The 16,389-nt window shown below is 49.9% G+C and overlaps 1 protein-coding gene across 2 annotated transcripts in view; it reads right to left on the minus strand.

Moving 5' to 3' along the window:
• Positions 1 to 7,203, minus strand: part of prrg4 (proline rich Gla (G-carboxyglutamic acid) 4 (transmembrane)) — a 55,363-nt gene extending 48,160 nt beyond the window's left edge. Inside the window, exon 1 of one of the 2 annotated variants that reach the window (XM_086008256.1) lies at positions 6,908 to 7,203. The gene's annotated coding sequence lies outside the window, so the exon portion shown is untranslated. Of the gene's footprint in view, positions 1 to 6,687; positions 6,865 to 6,907 lie in introns of those variants that run through there. The other variant, XM_086008258.1, reaches the window with a different exon arrangement.
• Between the last annotated feature and the right edge of the window lie 9,186 nt (positions 7,204 to 16,389).

Genomic DNA, 16,389 nt, shown 5'->3' on the forward strand with positions numbered 1-16,389 from the left:
CGTGTTTGACAAACCTACTGGAATTTTTTGAGGATGTAACTGGTAGAACAGATAAAGAGAACCAGTGGATGTGGTATACAGTATTTGGATTTTCAGAAGGCCTTTGATAAAGTCCCACATAAGAGGTTAATGTGCAAAATTAAAGCACATGGGATTGGGGGTACTGGCATGGATTGAAAATTGGTTAACAGACAGGAAACAGAGAGTAGGAATAAATGGGTCTTTTTCGGGGTGGCAGGCGGTGACTAGTGGGGTACCGCAGGGATCAGTGCTTGGGCCCCAGCTATTCACAATATATATCAATGATTTGGATGAGGGAACCAAATGTAATATTTCCAAGTTTGCTGACGACACAAAACTAGGTGGGATTGTGAGTTGTGAGGAAGATGCAAAGAGGCTTCAAGGCAATTTAGACAAGTTGAGTGAGTGGGCAAATACATGGCAGTTGCAGTATAACGTGGATAAATGTGAAGTTGTCCACTTCGGTAGGAAAAACAGAAAGGCAGAGTATTATTTAAATGGTGATAGATTGGGAAATGTTGATGTACAAAGGGACCTGGGTGTCCTTGTACACTAGTCACTGAAAGCAAACATGCAGGTGCAGCAAGCAGTTAGGAAAGCAAATGATATGTTGGCCTTCATTGCAAGAGGATTTGAGTACAGGAGCAAGGATGTCTTACTACAGTTATACAGGGCCTTGGTGAGACCACACCTGGAGTACTGTGTGCAGTTTTGGTCTCCTTACCCAAGAAAGGATATACTTGCCATAGAGGGAGTGCAGCGAAGGTTCACCAGACTGATTCCTGGGATGGCAGGACTGTCGTATGAGGAGAGAATGGGTCGACTAGGCCTGTATTCACGAGAGTTTAGAAGAATGAGAGGTGATCTCATTGAAACATATAAAATTCTGACAGGGCTAGACAGACTGGATACAGGGAGGATGTTTCCCCTGGCTGGGGGGTCTAGAACGAGGGGTCACAGTCTCAGGATACGGGGTAGGACATTTAGGACTGAGATGAGGAGAAATTTCTTCACTCAGAGGGTGGTGAACTTGTGGAATTCTCTACCACAGAAGGCTGTGGAGGCCAAGTCACTGAATATATTTAAGAAGGAGATAGATTTCTAGACACAAAAGGCATCAAGGGGTATGGGGAGAGAGCGGGAATATGGTATTGAGTTGAGGATCAGCCATGATCATACTGAATGGCGGAGCAGGCTCGAAGGGCTGAATGGCCCACTCCTGCTCCTATTTTTCTATGTTTCTAAGGGGGTGAAAGGTTATCAGGGGTAGGCGGGAATGTGGAGTAATCAGATCAGCCATGATCTTATTGAATGGCGGAGCAGGCTCGAGGTGCCGAGTGGCCTACGCCGGCTCCTAATTCGTACGAGAGCGACAGATTTTTTATTTTTTTATTTTTTAATAAAGGTAAGGGTACCAAGAAAATGTTCCTTTTAAGCTGCACGATCGCGCAGCACTCTGCCGCTCCCGCGTAGCTAGGTCACCGGCTTTTAAATAGGAGAAAATGCACATGCACGATATTTTGAATGGGCCACACACCCCACCCCTTCAAAAAAAAAATTTAAGGGAACAATGGTATCAAGGCATATGGAGTCAAGGCAGGGTAAATGGAGTTGCGGTACAGATCGGCCATGAGCGATGTCAGGGGAACTCACCAATTAAACAGAAACAGACTGTCATGGATGGGATTGTAGGTGCATACAGAGTGAAAGTTTCTACTAAAAATATTTTTGTTAATTTTTAAAGGCAAAATATTGGGAAGCAGAACTAGAAGTGTGTACAGAACATTTTTCTTAAATATGGAAAGTTCACATTTTAGTGTTAGAGCAAAAATTCTTTTAACATCCTTTTGTGACAGTGACTTTATGGGGAGTGTGCTTGCCAGACAGTTCAGCAGATTTATACACCTTGCACCCGCTCTCTGATCACCAATGTACGAAATGCATCTGGAACTTGCTCCCTACCACCCCTCCGTCTCACTAACCCTCTCACCTTCACAAGCCCTCTCACGACATACCCTACTGACAATGCCAGCTGACACCTCCCCATCTCTTCTGCTGCTCAACGACCGTTCCATGGGACGTTTTAGTAAATTAAAGGCATTATATCATACAGCACAGGAGGCGGCCATTCGGCCCATGGCCACTATTTCGAAGAAGAGATGGGGAGTTCTCCCCAGTGTCCTGGGCCAATATTTATCCCTCAACCAACATAACAAAAAAACAGATTCTCTGGTCATTATCACATTGCTGTGTGGGACTTTGCTGTGTGCAATTTGGCTGCCACGTTTCCCACATTACAACAGTGACTACACTGCTGTAAAGCGCTTTGAGATGTCCGGTGGTTGTGAAAGGTGCTATAGAAATGCAAACCTTTCTTTCTTTCATTGTGCTTGTACCTATTAGTCGCACTCCCCTGCTCTCTCTCCATAGCCCTGCAATTTTTTTCTCCTTTAAGTGTATATCCAATTCCCTTACATACATGAGTTTTTTTTTAAAAACCCATTCGTAGTTTTAATTTTAAAACGGTGACAAATGTGTTAAAATCTTGTGATAAAGTAGATGGATTTTGCGCAGCGTGAACTATACAGGGATATCCAACCATGCAAGCTCACAGCAGAGCTTTTACAACAGGCTGCTCCTGACACTGACCCTCTCGGGAGGCACACCAGAACACAGTGATGCCATTCTTCGGACGAGATACCAATTCATCATGCACTTTGAGCTATTTACTTTGGTTTTTGCAACTCCCTGTTGCAGTTCCAGTACTTCAACACATCCAGATGTTAGCTACTCGACTCTGTGCACAGGGGTGTTTGCCTCGGTGTCCTGGGGCTAATATTTATCCCTCAACCAACACCTAAAAACAGATGTCCCGGCCATTTATTTTCACTGCTGCTTGCGGGAGCTTGCTGTGTGTGCACACACCGGGGGTGCCAGGTTTCCCTACATTACAACCAATTTTTCCCCGTTAAGCTGCGGAGCCGTCTGAAGGTCCTGCGCAAGCCGCTCGCTGGCTTTTAAAATGGAAAACAAAACTGCACGTGCGCGATAACCCCCCCCCCCCAAAAAAAAATTAGCGAGAACATTGATTACAACATCGACTAACATTTCAAAAAGTACTGCGTTAGCTGTAAAGCTCGTTGGGACGTCATGAGGTTATGAAAAGTGCTGTATAAATGCCTGTTCTCTTTCTTTAACCTACAGTGCAATGACCTGTAGATAGCATTTTATTGTGCGTGCAGGTGAGAGTGGAGGAGTTAAGTTTCCAATTCCCCCCTTTATTTTATTTACCTTTGGCTGGCATGGAAGCAGATTTAAGAAACAACAACAAATTACATTTATCTAGCGGCTTTAATTAGTAAAAACATCCCAAAGTGCTTCACAGGAGCGATTATCAAACAAAAATTTGACACCGAGCCACATGAGGAGAGATTAGGACCCAGGCGACCAAAAGCTTGGCCAAAGAGGTAGGTTTTAAGGAGCGTTTTAAAGGATGAAAGAGAGGTAGTGAGGCACGGAGAGGTTTAGGAAGGGAACTCCAGCTCGGCAGCTGGAGGTACGGCCACCAATGGCAGAGCGATTAAAAAAACAGGGATACGCAAGAGGCCAGAATTAGAGCAGCATAGATATCGCGGATATCCAGATCTGGCTGGACCACATAAAGCATCATCGAGCCCTGCTCTCACCTGCCAAAATTGCTCATTATTCCAGAATCATTCTGGAATGCAAAGGTAAACCCCGGCTCTCATTCTCTACTGCTAACCATCTTCTTAAACCCCTCTCCCCTGTCTCCTCCACCCTCACCTCCGATAACAAATGTGAGGAGCTCATGGACTTCTTTGTCTCTAAGATTGAGACCATCCGTTCAGCTGCCTCTGTCACTTCCCTTCCTTCCCCTAGCCCACTGGGCCAAACTTCCTCCAAGGTTCCCCCCTGCCCTAGCCCTGAACTTAAATCTTTCTCCAGTTTCTCTCTGATCTCCCCTCATGACCTCTCCGCGCTCATCTTGTCTATGAGACCCACCTCCTGCTCCCTCGACCCTATTCCCACCAAACTGTTGACCACCCAACTTCCTTTTCTGGCTCCCATGTTAGCTGATATTGTTAACAGTTCTCTCTACTCAGGTACTGTCCCCCTCTCCCTCAAATCTGCCATCATCACCCCTCTCCTCAAAAAACCAAACCTCGATCCCTCTGTCCTTGCAAACTACCACCCCATCTCCAACCTCCCTTTCCTTTCTAAAGTCCTTGAACATGTTGTTGCCTCCCAAATCTGTGCCCATCTTTCCCGCAATTCCATGTTTGAATCCCTCCAATCAGGATTCCGCCCTTGCCACAGTACCGAAACGGCTCTCATCAAAGTCACAAATGACATCCTTTGTGACTGTGACAAAGGTAAACTATCCCTCCTCGTCCTTCTTGACTGGTCTGCAGGTTTTGACACGGTTGACCACTCCATCCTTCAACACCTCGCCACCATCGTCCAGCTGGGTGGGACTGCACTCTCCTGGTTCCATTCTTATTTATCTAATCATAACCAGAGAATCACCTGCAACAGCTTCTCTTCCCACCCCCGCATCATTACCTCTGGTGTCCCCCAAGGATCTATCCTTGGCCCCTCCTATTTCTCATCTACATGTTGCCCCTTGGCGACATCATCCGAAAACAGTGTCAGTTTCCACATGTACGCTGACAACACCCAGCTCTACCTCATTACCTCTTCTCTCGACCCTTCCACAGTGTCTAAGTTGTCAGACTGCTTGTCCAACATACAGTTCTGGATGAGCAAAAATGTTCTCCAATTAAATATTGGGAAAACCGAAGCCATTGTTTTCAGTCCCCGCCACAAACTCCGTTCCCTGGCCACTGACTCCATCCCTCTCCCTAACATCTGTCTGAGGCTGAACCACACTGTTTGCAACCTTGGTGTCGTATTTGAACCTGAAATGAGCTTCTGACCACATATCCGCAGCATAACAAAGACCGCCTACTTCCACCTCTGTAACATCGCCCGTCTCAGCCCATCCACTTTTTTTTTTGGGGGGGGGGGGGCGGTGGTAGGGAAAGAGAGAGAAGGTTGAGAAGGTATTTGATGCCATTTTATAGATCATTAAAAAGAAAAATTCCAGCCCATGGGGAATCTCCAGGAGAAACTGCTGGGGATAATACAAAAGCAAACACGTCTTCCCCTCCCCATCCCTTTCAGTATTCCGAAGGGACCATTCTCTCCACAACACCCTGGTCCACTTCTCAATCACCCCAACACCCCCTCCCCATCCCATGCAAGCACAGGAGACTAAACACCTGCCCTTTTACCTCCTCCCTTCCCACCGTCCAGGGCCCCAAACACTCCTTCCAGGTGAAACCGCGATTTACTTGTACTTTTTGCAACTTAGTATACTGTATTCGCTGCTCACGATGTGGTCTCCTCTACATTGGGGAGACCAAACGCAGATTGGGTAAATGCTTTGCAGAACACCTCTGTTCAGTCTGCAAGCGTGACCCCGAGCTTCCGGTCGTATTTCATTTTAATTCTCCATCCCACTCCCACTCCGACCTCTTATGCTGTTCCAGTGAAGCTCAACGGAAGCTCGAGGAACAGCACCTCCTCTTTCGATGAGGCACTTCACAGCCTTCTGGACTCAACATCGAGTTCAACCTCGGCCCCCATTTTTTCGGACGGCAGCTGTTGATGATACTGCTATTCCCATTTACACCTCCTCTAGACCCATCATTTGTTTCTTCATTTGTCCCATTACCACCCCACTTTCACCTTGCTCTCCTGCCTTCCATCCTATCACAGGCCTTCCCTTTTGTTCTTGCCTCCCCTCCCCCCCCCCCCCTTGCTTAAAATCTCTAACTTTTTCCAGTTCTGATGAAAGGTCATCGACCTGAAACGTTAACTCTGTTTCTCTCCTGAGTACTTCCAGCATTTTCTCTTTCAATTTCACATTTGCAGCATCGATGTGGGCGGTCGCTGGCATTTGTTGCCCTTGAGAAGGCAGTGTTGAGCCGCCATTTCAGAGGGGCAGTCAACCACATTGCTGTGGGTGTGGAGTCACTTATAGGCCAGACCAGGTAAGGACAGCAGATTTCCTTCCCCAAAGGACATTTGTGAACCAGATGGGTTCAGATAGTTTCATGGTCACCATTACTGATTACTACTAGCTTTTCATTCCAGATTTAATTAATTGAATTTAAATCCTCCCCCAGCTTGCAGTGGTGGGATTTGAACGTTAGTCCAGAAACAAACCCACTATTGGCACCGTACCCCCCCACATTTGCATCTGCAACAAAGTCTCATTCCACTTTGTTGGCAAGTCACTGCTTTGAATACCGGATGCACACTGCAAGTTTAACGTCAATGTGAATGGAAAAGCACTTCACACGGATGCCAAGTTCTTGACTGCAAATGCTCTCTGAAATTCCCACCCATCCCGACTTTGCCAGAACGGTTCGCTAATGCTAAATAATTCCTCACTCAGGCTGCCAGCACTTTAGAAAAGTGGCACCTTTCAATTCCACGGCGTTGTTAAGGAAACCAGGCACACTGCAGTTTAGCTGTGCGCCATTTCCACTCTGCGATTGTTCACGCAGATGGTTTTCCAACCGCTCGAAATTTTTGCGCCACTTCTCGCCAACACCGTGACACCAAAAATAAACCGACCTGTGATTGAACAAAGGAGATGGCGGGGCAGGAGAGAGCAATCTCCCGCTGCTCGCTCAGGGCTTTCACCTCGAATCAGGAACCAGTAAATGCGACACTTGGACATTCTCCTCCCGGCTCTCAGGCTGCAGCAGCCCCCCGGGGGAAGGGCCAGTACCGAATCCACACACATACTCCCCCACCCCACACAATCCACCAGTACCACCGCCTCTGCACTCACCTGGCCACTGAGCCCCGGGGCTGACAGACGGAGCCTTTCTTTCAGCGACAGCAGCGGCTGGTTGGAGTGCTCCAGTCCGACAACCCATTGGCGGAGGAGCGGCTCCGGCTGCGGTTCTCTTGGGAAGCAGCCAACCCGGGGCTGGCGGAGCTTTAAAATCAGCGCGATGCCCAGCCCAGCCCAACACAGAGAGAGAGGGAGGGGCTGGATCAGCGCCGGGAGAGGGTTTGAACGAGGGTTTGGAGGGAGCGGGGATTGAGGGAGTGTTTGGAGGGGGCGGGGATTGAGGGAGTGTTTGGAGGGAGCGGGGATTGAGGGAGTGTTTGGAGGGGGCGGGGATTGAGCGAGTGTTTGGAGGGGGCGGGGATTGAGCGAGTGTTTGGAGGGGGCGGGGATTGAGCGAGTGTTTGGAGGGGGCGGGGATTGAGCGAGTGTTTGGAGGGGGCGGGGATTGAGGGAGTGTTTGGAGGGGGCGGGGATTGAGGAGGTTTGGAGGGAGTGGGGATTGAGGGAGGGGTTGAAGGGAGCGGGGATTGAGGGAGGGGGGATTGAGGGAGGGGTTGAAGGGAGCGGGGATTGAGGGAGTGTTTGGAGGGGGCAGGATTGAGGGAGTGTTTGGAGGGGCGGGGATTGAGGGAGTGTTTGGAGGGGGCGGGGATTGAGGGAGTGTTTGGAGGGGGCGACGATTGAGGGGATTGAGGGAGTGTTTGGAGGGTGTGGGGATTGAGGGAGGGTTTGGAGGGAGTGAGGATTGAGGGAGTGTTTGGAGGGAGCGGGGATTGAGGGGGTTTGGAGGGAGCGGGGATTGAGGGAGGGTTTGGGGGGTGCAGGGATTGAGGGAGCGGGGACTGAGGGAGGGTTGGAGGGAGCGGGGATTGAGGGAGGATTTGGAGGGAGCGGGGTTTGAGGGAGGGTTTGGAGGGAGCGGGGTTTGAGGGAGGGTTTGGAGGGAGCGGGGATTGATGGGGGGTTGGAGGGAGCGGGGATTGAGGGAGGGTTTGGAGGGAGCGGGGTTTGAGGGAGGGTTTGGAGGGAGCGAGGATTGAGGGAGGGTTTGGAGGGAGCGGGGTTTGAGGGAGGGTTTGGAGGGATGGGGGAAGGGGTATGAGGGGAGTTTGGAGGGAGCGGGGATTGAGGGGAGTTTTTTTGGGAGGGAGCGGGGTTTGAGGGTGTTTTGGAGGGAGCGGTGTTTGAGAGGGGATTCGGAGGGAGTGGGGTTTGAGGAAGCCTTGGAGGGAGCAGGGTTTGAGGGGGTGCTGGTGGGATGGGGGCTTGCGGGGGTTTGGAGGGAGCAGAGATTGAGGGATGGTTTGGAGGGAGCGGGGTTTGAGGAGGTTTTGAGGGGTGTTTGGAGAGAGCGGGGATTGAGGGGGGTTTGGAGGGAGCGGGGTTTGGGGGGATTTGGAGGGAGCGGGGATCGAGGGAGGGTTTGGAGGCTGTGGGAATGGAGGGAGGGAGGGAGCGGTAATTGAGGGGGGTTTGGAGTGAGCGGGGTTTGGAGGGAGGGGGCATTGTGGGGATTTGGAGGGAGCGGGGATTGAGGGAGTGTTTGGAGAGGTCTTGGGAGGGAGCGTGATTTGAGTGGGTTTGGTGGGAGGAGTGTTTGGGATTTGGAGGGAGTGGGGTTTGAGAGTTGTTTGGTGGGGGGATTTTGAGGGAGATTTGGAGGGAGGGGGGTTTGAGGGTGATTTGGAGGGAGTGGGGTTTGTGGGTTGTTTGGAGGGAGGGGGGTTTGAGGGTTGCTTGAACGGAGCGGGGATTGAGGAGTAGGGTTTGGAGGGAGCGAGGTTTGGAGGGAGCGGGGATTGTGGGGGCGGGTTTGGAGGGAGCGAGGTTTGGAGGGAGCGGGGATTGAGGGGGAGGGTTTGGAGAGAGCGAGGATTGAGGGGGAGGGTTTGGTGGGGGGAGGGTTTTAGGGGGAGGGTTTGGAGGGAGCGGGGTTTGAGGGGGAGGGTTTGGAGGGAGTAGGGTTTGGAGAGAGTAGGGTTTGGAGGGAGCGGGGTTTGAGGGGGAGTGTTTGGAGGGAGCGGGGTTTGAGGGGGAGTGTTTGGAGGGAGCGGGGTTTGAGGGGGAGTGTTTGGAGGGAGCGGGGTTTGAGGGGGAGTGTTTGGAGGGAGCGGGGTTTGAGGGGGAGTGTTTGGAGGGAGCGGGGTTTGAGGGGGAGTGTTTGGAGGGAGCGGGGTTTGAGGGGGAGTGTTTGGAGGGAGCGGGGTTTGAGGGGGAGTGTTTGGAGGGAGCGAGGTTTGGAGGGAGCGGGGTTTGAGGGGGAGTGAGGTTTGGAGATAGCGGGGTTTGAGGGGGAGTGTTTGAGGGGGAGTGTTTGAGCGGGGTTTGAGGGGGAGTGTTTGAGCGGGGTTTGAGGGGGAGTGTTTGAGTGGGGTTTGAGGAGGAGGGTTTGGAGCAGCACCTCCTCCGCTGCCCAGAGGGAGAGACTGCTGTGGTTGCAGGTCCGTCCACCCCCGGCCTCGCGCCACTGCCCTTTGTTTCAAATGTGTTTGTTGGATACAATGTCTCGGCCGGCGCTTTTATTCCCTCCACCGCGCATGCTCGGGGGCGAGGGGCTTCCTAAGTCGCCGTGCAACGCTTCTGGAGAGCCTCAGATGTCATTGTGACTCCCGGCGTTTATAATGGAAAAAGAATTTACCTGATGGGGAGGGAAACATCGCACTTTTTTCCCCAAGTTCAAAACTGCCATCATCACCCTCCTCCTCCTCAAAACCCCACCCTTGACCCCTCTGTCCGTGCAAACTACTGCCCCAACTCTAACCTTTCCTCTCCAAGGCCCTTGAACCTGTGGTCTCCTCCCAAATCTGTGCCCATCCACTCCCAAGGTGCTATATGAGTGCAAGTTGTTGTTGTTGGAGGGAGGTTGCAGGGTGTGCGAGCAGGCTAGATGCAAGTTCTCTCATGTTCCTTGTTCCAGGATGAAAATTAATTGAATAAGGTTGACAAGTAATGTCTCCATATCATAAGACGCAGGAACATTAAAAAAATACAGACTTTGGGTGTCCTGTTTACATTTCTGGGCATTTCGATTGAAATAACAGTTCCAGTGTTGGAGGTCTTGAGTTATGAGCAAAGACCAGAGAATGTGGACTTCTCAACTTTGAAAGGAGAGTTCTGACAGGTGAGCTTATACAGTTTTACCTGTCTGTAATGTATTAAATATGCTACGTATGTCATGCACTTCTTATTTGGGCATCATCATTCTGTCATCTCTGTCAGTGGCCTCAGGATAGTCTAAAGTTACCTGTCACACGATCACACCTGCAGCTCTGAACCTTGCGGTAGCACTCTCGCCTCTGAGACAGAATGGTTGTGGGTTCACAGTCCCACTCCAGAGACTTGAGCACAAAAATCTAGGCTGACACTCCCAGTGCAGCGCCGAGGGAGTGCTGCACTGTCGGAGGTGCCGTCTTTCGGATGCGACGTTAAACTCCGTCTGCTCTCAGGTGGACGTAAAAGATCCCATGGTGCTATTTCAAAGAAGAGATGGGGAGTTATCCCCGGTGGCCTGGCCCATATTAATCTCTCAACCAACACCTAAATAAAAAACCAGATTATTTGATTGCCGTTTGTGGGAGCTTGCTGTGCGCAAATTGGCTGCTGCGTTTCCTACTTTACAACAATGACTACACTGCAAAAAGTACTTCATTGGCTGTAAAGCGCTTTGGAGGTCGTGAAAGGCGCTGTAGGAATGGAAGTCTTTTTTCTACAACGAGATGGAGCTTCATGAGCTGCCGATCACCATTACCTACAGCATCGTGAATGCCCACTAAGGGAAATCTGCCGTCCTGTAGTAAAGGGCAAAAGTAAAATCCAGAAAATAACTTTAAACTTAAAGTTGCAAGAGTAGGACACAGGCTCAAACTAGTAAAAGGCAACTTAAAGACTGACCAGGAAGTGCTTCTTTACACACAGACTGAACAACACATGGAATGGACTCTGGATAGAGTAGTGGAAATTACATCCTTGAGATCATCTCCGAACCAATTGGATGTTGATGTAGCAGGAGATGGACTTTCGGGTGATTTTGGTTGGACAAACTAAGGTGGGACAAATGACCTTCCTCATCCGTATTTTGTAAAGTCTGTGGGTATATGGTGAATTAATACACAGACTACAAGAGTAACTTTAACAGGACTTTACTATTCGAAGGTCAGGGCGAATCTGCCCAATAAATCCTTACACAGCACTTATATACCGGTGTGGTCACCACCGGTATTACAGTATACAGTAGCCAAGATAAAGTAGTGCAACCCTTAAAATAGTTCTCTTAAAGGTGGAACGTTACATACACTACAATCCTCCCTTTTTAGGTTAACAATATATACATATTCCCATTAATATAACATCTTAGCATATATACAACTTTATGTGAAACAGTTCACAGATTCAGTCTCTCTGGAGGCTTCCGGACTCTGTCCGGATAACGCCTCGGTGGTGTAGTAGGTTCTTCTGGCAAGGTCGATTCGGCTTGAAGGACCGTTTCAGGTTCATCGGATTCCAGTATTACCGGATCGGAGGTAGATGCTCTGGGTATCTCTGCTTCAACATTAGACGTATAGAGTTGTGGAGTAGGTTGGGCCTTTGTGGATGATTCTATGATCTGGTCAACATGGCGCCTTATTATGCTTTCACCAATGTCCACGGTATACATCAACGGTCCTAGCCTTTTTCCAATAGTTCCCGGCTGCCATTTCTCAGTACGGTAGTCCCGGGCCAAAACTTGTTGACCTATCTGAAAGGATCTAGTTGGCCTTTCATTCATGCCTTGAAATTGCCGGTTCTCTACGTCCCTTCTGACGTTTGGCTTAATCAAATCTTATTCTTCTATTGAAAAACATCATGGCGGGAGTTTGGTTTGTGACCGCATGTGTTGCATTCCTGTACGCCAACAAGAAGTTGTCTACCTTATGTTGTAGATTTATGTCTTCATTACCCATGGCCTTTATGGCCTTCTTGAAGGTCTGGACAAACCTTTCAGCTAATCCATTGGTGGCGGGATGGTATGGGGCGGACGTATAGTGCTTAACCCCATTGCTTTTTAAGAACTTCCTGAATTCTTCGGACACAAATTGCGGTCCATTATCAGAACAGATCTGTTCCGGCAGCCCATTCCTGGCAAATATGGTCCTTAATACTGTGATGGTTTTTTCCGTGGTGGTGGAGGACATTTTTATTACCTCCGGCCACTTGGAGTGTGCATCCACCGCGATTAAAAACATTGAGTCCATAAATGGACCAGCAAAGTCGATATGTACCCTTTGCCATGGAGATGAGGGCCACTCCCATGGATGCAGAGGAGCTTGTGGTGGCGCGTTTTGGACCTTCTGGCATCCTAGACAGCTCTTGGTTATTTCTTCGATGTCTCCATCAATACCTGGCCACCACACAAACGCTCTGGCTAGGTTCTTCATTTTCACTCCACCCAGATGCCCCTCGTGAAGCTCCTTTAGTACTTTCTGCTGGAGTTTGGGTGGAATCACCACTCTAGATCCACACATCAAGGTTCCTCGGCACACTGACAGCTGTTCTCTTCTGTGCGAAAATGCTGGCAGCATTGGTTCGCCATGTACTGGCCATCCCTCCACCGTTAAATCGTAGACTCGTGAGAGAGTCGGGTCATTTCTTGTTTCCTTTTCGATCATGGAATTTGTTACTGGTAGACATTCCATTATGGTTGAGTGGAACATCTCCACTGGGTCCACTGTAGTCGCCTCTTCTTCCACTGGCAACGGTAGGCGCGATAACCCATCAGCATTTCCATGCTGTTTGGACCTTTTGTATTCGATGTCATATTGGTGTGCCCCTAGTAGAACGGACCACCTCTGTAGCCTTTGTGCTGTCATAGTGGAAACGGCCTTGTTAGGGTTGAATATGGACACCAACGGCTGGTGGTCTGTCAGCAATGTAAACTTCTTGCCCTGCAGGTAATGATTGAATTTCTTTACTCCCCACACAAGGCCGAGAGCCTCCCTATCTATCTGAGCATAATTTCGCTCAGTGGAGGTCAATGATCGGGACGCAAATGCGACTGGCCTTTCCGAGCCATTTGGTAACTTGTGTGAGAGTACCGCTCCAATACGATAAGGGGAAGCATCACAAGCTAGACGAAGAGGTAGCGTTGGGTTGAAGTGAGCCAACACTTCCTCAGAGGTAATCAACGCCTTGCTTCTGCGAAAGGCCTTCTTACAGTCCTCGCTCCACTTCCATGGTACTTCTTTCCGCAACAGAGCATTCAGCGGATGCAGCACCGTGGATAGATTTGGCAGAAACTTATGGTAATAATTAATCAACCCCAGAAACGACCTCAACTGTGATACATTTTCCGGAGCGGGGGCCTTCACGACCGCTTCGATCTTGTCAGGTGACTTGTGCAGCCCCTCTTGGTCAATGACATGACCGCAGTACGAGATCCGTTTCTGGAAGAACTCACATTTCTGGCGATTAACTCGAAGGCCATATTCCTTCAACCTGGTGAGCATCAGTTTCAAATTTGTGAGGTGTTCCTCCTTGTCTTCTCCCGTAATCAGGATATCGTCCAAGTAACACTGAGTGCTTGGAATACCCTGTAAGACCTGCTCCATGGCCCTCTGCCAAATTGCTGGAGCCGAAGCTACTCCAAAAACCAGTCTATTATATCGATACAAGCCTCTGTGCGTGTTGATTGTGAGATACTGGCGTGACTCTTCCTCGACCTCCATCTGTAAATATGCTTGTGCCAGGTCTATCTTGGTGAAGTGTTTCCCGCCAGACAATGAAGCAAAGATATCCTCAATCCGCGGAAGCGGGTATTGTACCGTGTGAAGCACCGGATTAACTGTGATCTTGAAGTCTCCGCAGATGCGGACCTTCCCCGGTCCCCCTGACTTGTTACTTGATGAAGACTTCATGACGGGAACAATGGGCATGGCCCACTCACTCCAGTCCACCTTCGACAGTACCCCTGCACGTTCAAGCTCTTCCAGTTCTGCCTCCACAGCAGGTTGTATCGCGTAAGGTACCGATCTGGCTTTGAAAAATTTTGGGCTTGCATGTTCTGCAATCTTGATTTTTGCCTTAATTCCTCTCAGTGTTCCCAGTCCCTGCTGGAATACCTCTTTAGCCTCGTCCAATATTCTGGACAACCGTTCAGGTTTGACATCTTTCTTTCCGAAATCTACCGTCATTGTGTTTAGTGAGTGCCAGTCTATCTTTATTTTCCTGATCCACTCCCGTCCCAGAAGTGGTGGACCTCCCTTGGGTAGTACATATAAGTCCATTCCTTGGTGATCTTTGCCCTTGTGTCTCACCTTGACTATTATCTTTCCGATGGGGTATACTTTATGCCCCGTGTATGTCTGCAATACTATCTCCGTATCCCGTAGGGGAATATGTTTGAATAACTTTTTGTAATCTTGTTTATTCATGACCGTCAACGCCGATCCGGTGTCCACTTCCATCTTCACTTGGACTTTTGCAATCTGCAGTGTGACCCAGATAGTTTGTCGGTCAGCTTCTTTACTCACATTGTGAATCCTCAGACTACCCAGTTCCTTGCTGTTGGGGTCTGAATCCGAATTCAGTTCATCTGGACTCTTCACAGTCACCTTATGTACCTTTCTGTACTTCTTCTGCGGTGACTTATTGTTGCTGGTCTTCTTTCCTGACCGGCATACTTTAGCTATGTGACCAAGATTGCCACATTTTCTACATTCCTGGTTTTTAAACCAGCATTGGTTCTGGTCGTGTGTTGTCTTCCCACAACGGTAACATTTCGTTGTACCCGAAGTCATTTGATCCACACTGAGTACCGCTGTCTTCAGCTGCATTTCCGCCGTGCCTCTCGCTGCGGCTTCATGCGATGCTGCAATAAGGACAGCCTTATCAAGTGTAAGGTCGTTCTCTTCGAGCAGTCGCTTTTGTGTTCCTTCCTTCGACATCCCGCACACGAACTTGTCTCTCAGTGCCTCTGTCAGATTTACCCCAAACTGACAGTATTTTGCTAGCCTACGCAGTTCAACCAGGTACCCCACGTTGCTTTCCTCCTTTAGTTGCGTTCTCCCGTAAAATGTAGCTCATTCCGCTAACATCAGCGGTGTGGGGTTCACATGATCCTTCAGGACAGCAACAATATTAGCGAAAGACTGATCCGCCGGTTTAGCTGGTGATAGAAGATGCTTCAATAACCCGTATGTCTTCGCACCCATTGAGTTTAGTAAGGTTAGAGCTTTATCATAATTTGCTATCTTATTGACCTTACAATATATCTCGATGCGTTCTACATACGTGGTCCAATCTTCCACATCAGAATCGAATTCGTTGATGTTGCCACGCTTAGGCATCTTCACAATCTTCCTGAGAAACAACAACGAAATTTTTCTTTAACTTTTTTTTTTCTTTTTTTTTCCCAAAAATGGCGGTTTCCCGCGCTTGTCTTCTTCCCCGCCCACTTTCAAAATGGCGGTTTCCCGCTCCTGTCTTCTTCTCCGCCTACTGGCGGGAGGGGTAAGCTTTTCCCTCGGGCGACGACCGCTGGCTTTCGGGGTTCGCAGCCTGCGCACCGGCTTCAGTGCGTTCTTTGTTCCCTTTTCTCGGCAGGGCAACCGGCGCTGGGGACAACCCGTTGACGGCGAACAGTTCCAGCCGCTGGCTGAATCTCCTCGGTCTCCCTCGCTCGGCTCTGTCTCTCCCGCTCGCTCGGGCTCTGTCTCTCCCTCAGCGGCTTCCAATGGCGCCTCCCAGCCCTCTCGTAGTCCGGTCCTTTCCTCCCCCGGCTGCGGCTGAGTTCTCCGCGGTTTCTTATTTTTATTTCTTCCCGCGCCTTACGATCCCGGTCGCAGCGCCTCGCGGCCTCGGTAGCTGCCCGGCCTTTCGCCGGTCGCGGTTGAGCTGTCTCACGACGCTGTTGCGTCTCCCAGCCCGCTTGTAGCCCGGTCTCTCACACCGGCTGCGTTCCCACTGGTAGCCCGGTCTCTCACACCGGCTGCGTTCCCGCTTGCATCGCGGCTTCCGTGCCCCACGCTGCCCCAGTCTCAGCGCCTCTGGGCCCGACTTCTGTCCGGCTCCTTTCCCCCCGACCGTGGTCGAGTTCACCGCCCTTCCTCCGTTCTTTTTTATTTTATTTTCCCCCTACTCACAGTCAACGTGGCCGACTTGCTTCTCGTGGCTGATCGGCTCACTCACCACCGTGGCAGAAGGGACGATCACTGCCTGTTGCTGATGGAAGGCTTCGTGTCTGAATTCTTCCTTCTTCCTTGCTCTGCAGACTCGAGTCTTCTCTCAGCAGAATGACGAGGGCGGGTGCCTCCTCTCGACGCTCGTTAACTGCTTCAGATGTATCGCTGCCGCAGGGTAAGATCGAACTCGTCGCCACTGTAAAGTCTGTGGGTATATGGTGAATTAATACACAGACTACAAGAGTAACTTTAACAGGACTTTACTATTCGAAGGTCAGGGCGAATCTGCCCAATAAATCCGTACACAGCACTTATATACCG

The sequence above is a fragment of the Somniosus microcephalus genome, chromosome 15 (assembly GCF_052327205.1).
Source record: "Somniosus microcephalus isolate GS21.2 chromosome 15, FLI_Smic_1.0, whole genome shotgun sequence".
Lineage (NCBI taxonomy): Eukaryota > Metazoa > Chordata > Chondrichthyes > Squaliformes > Somniosidae > Somniosus > Somniosus microcephalus.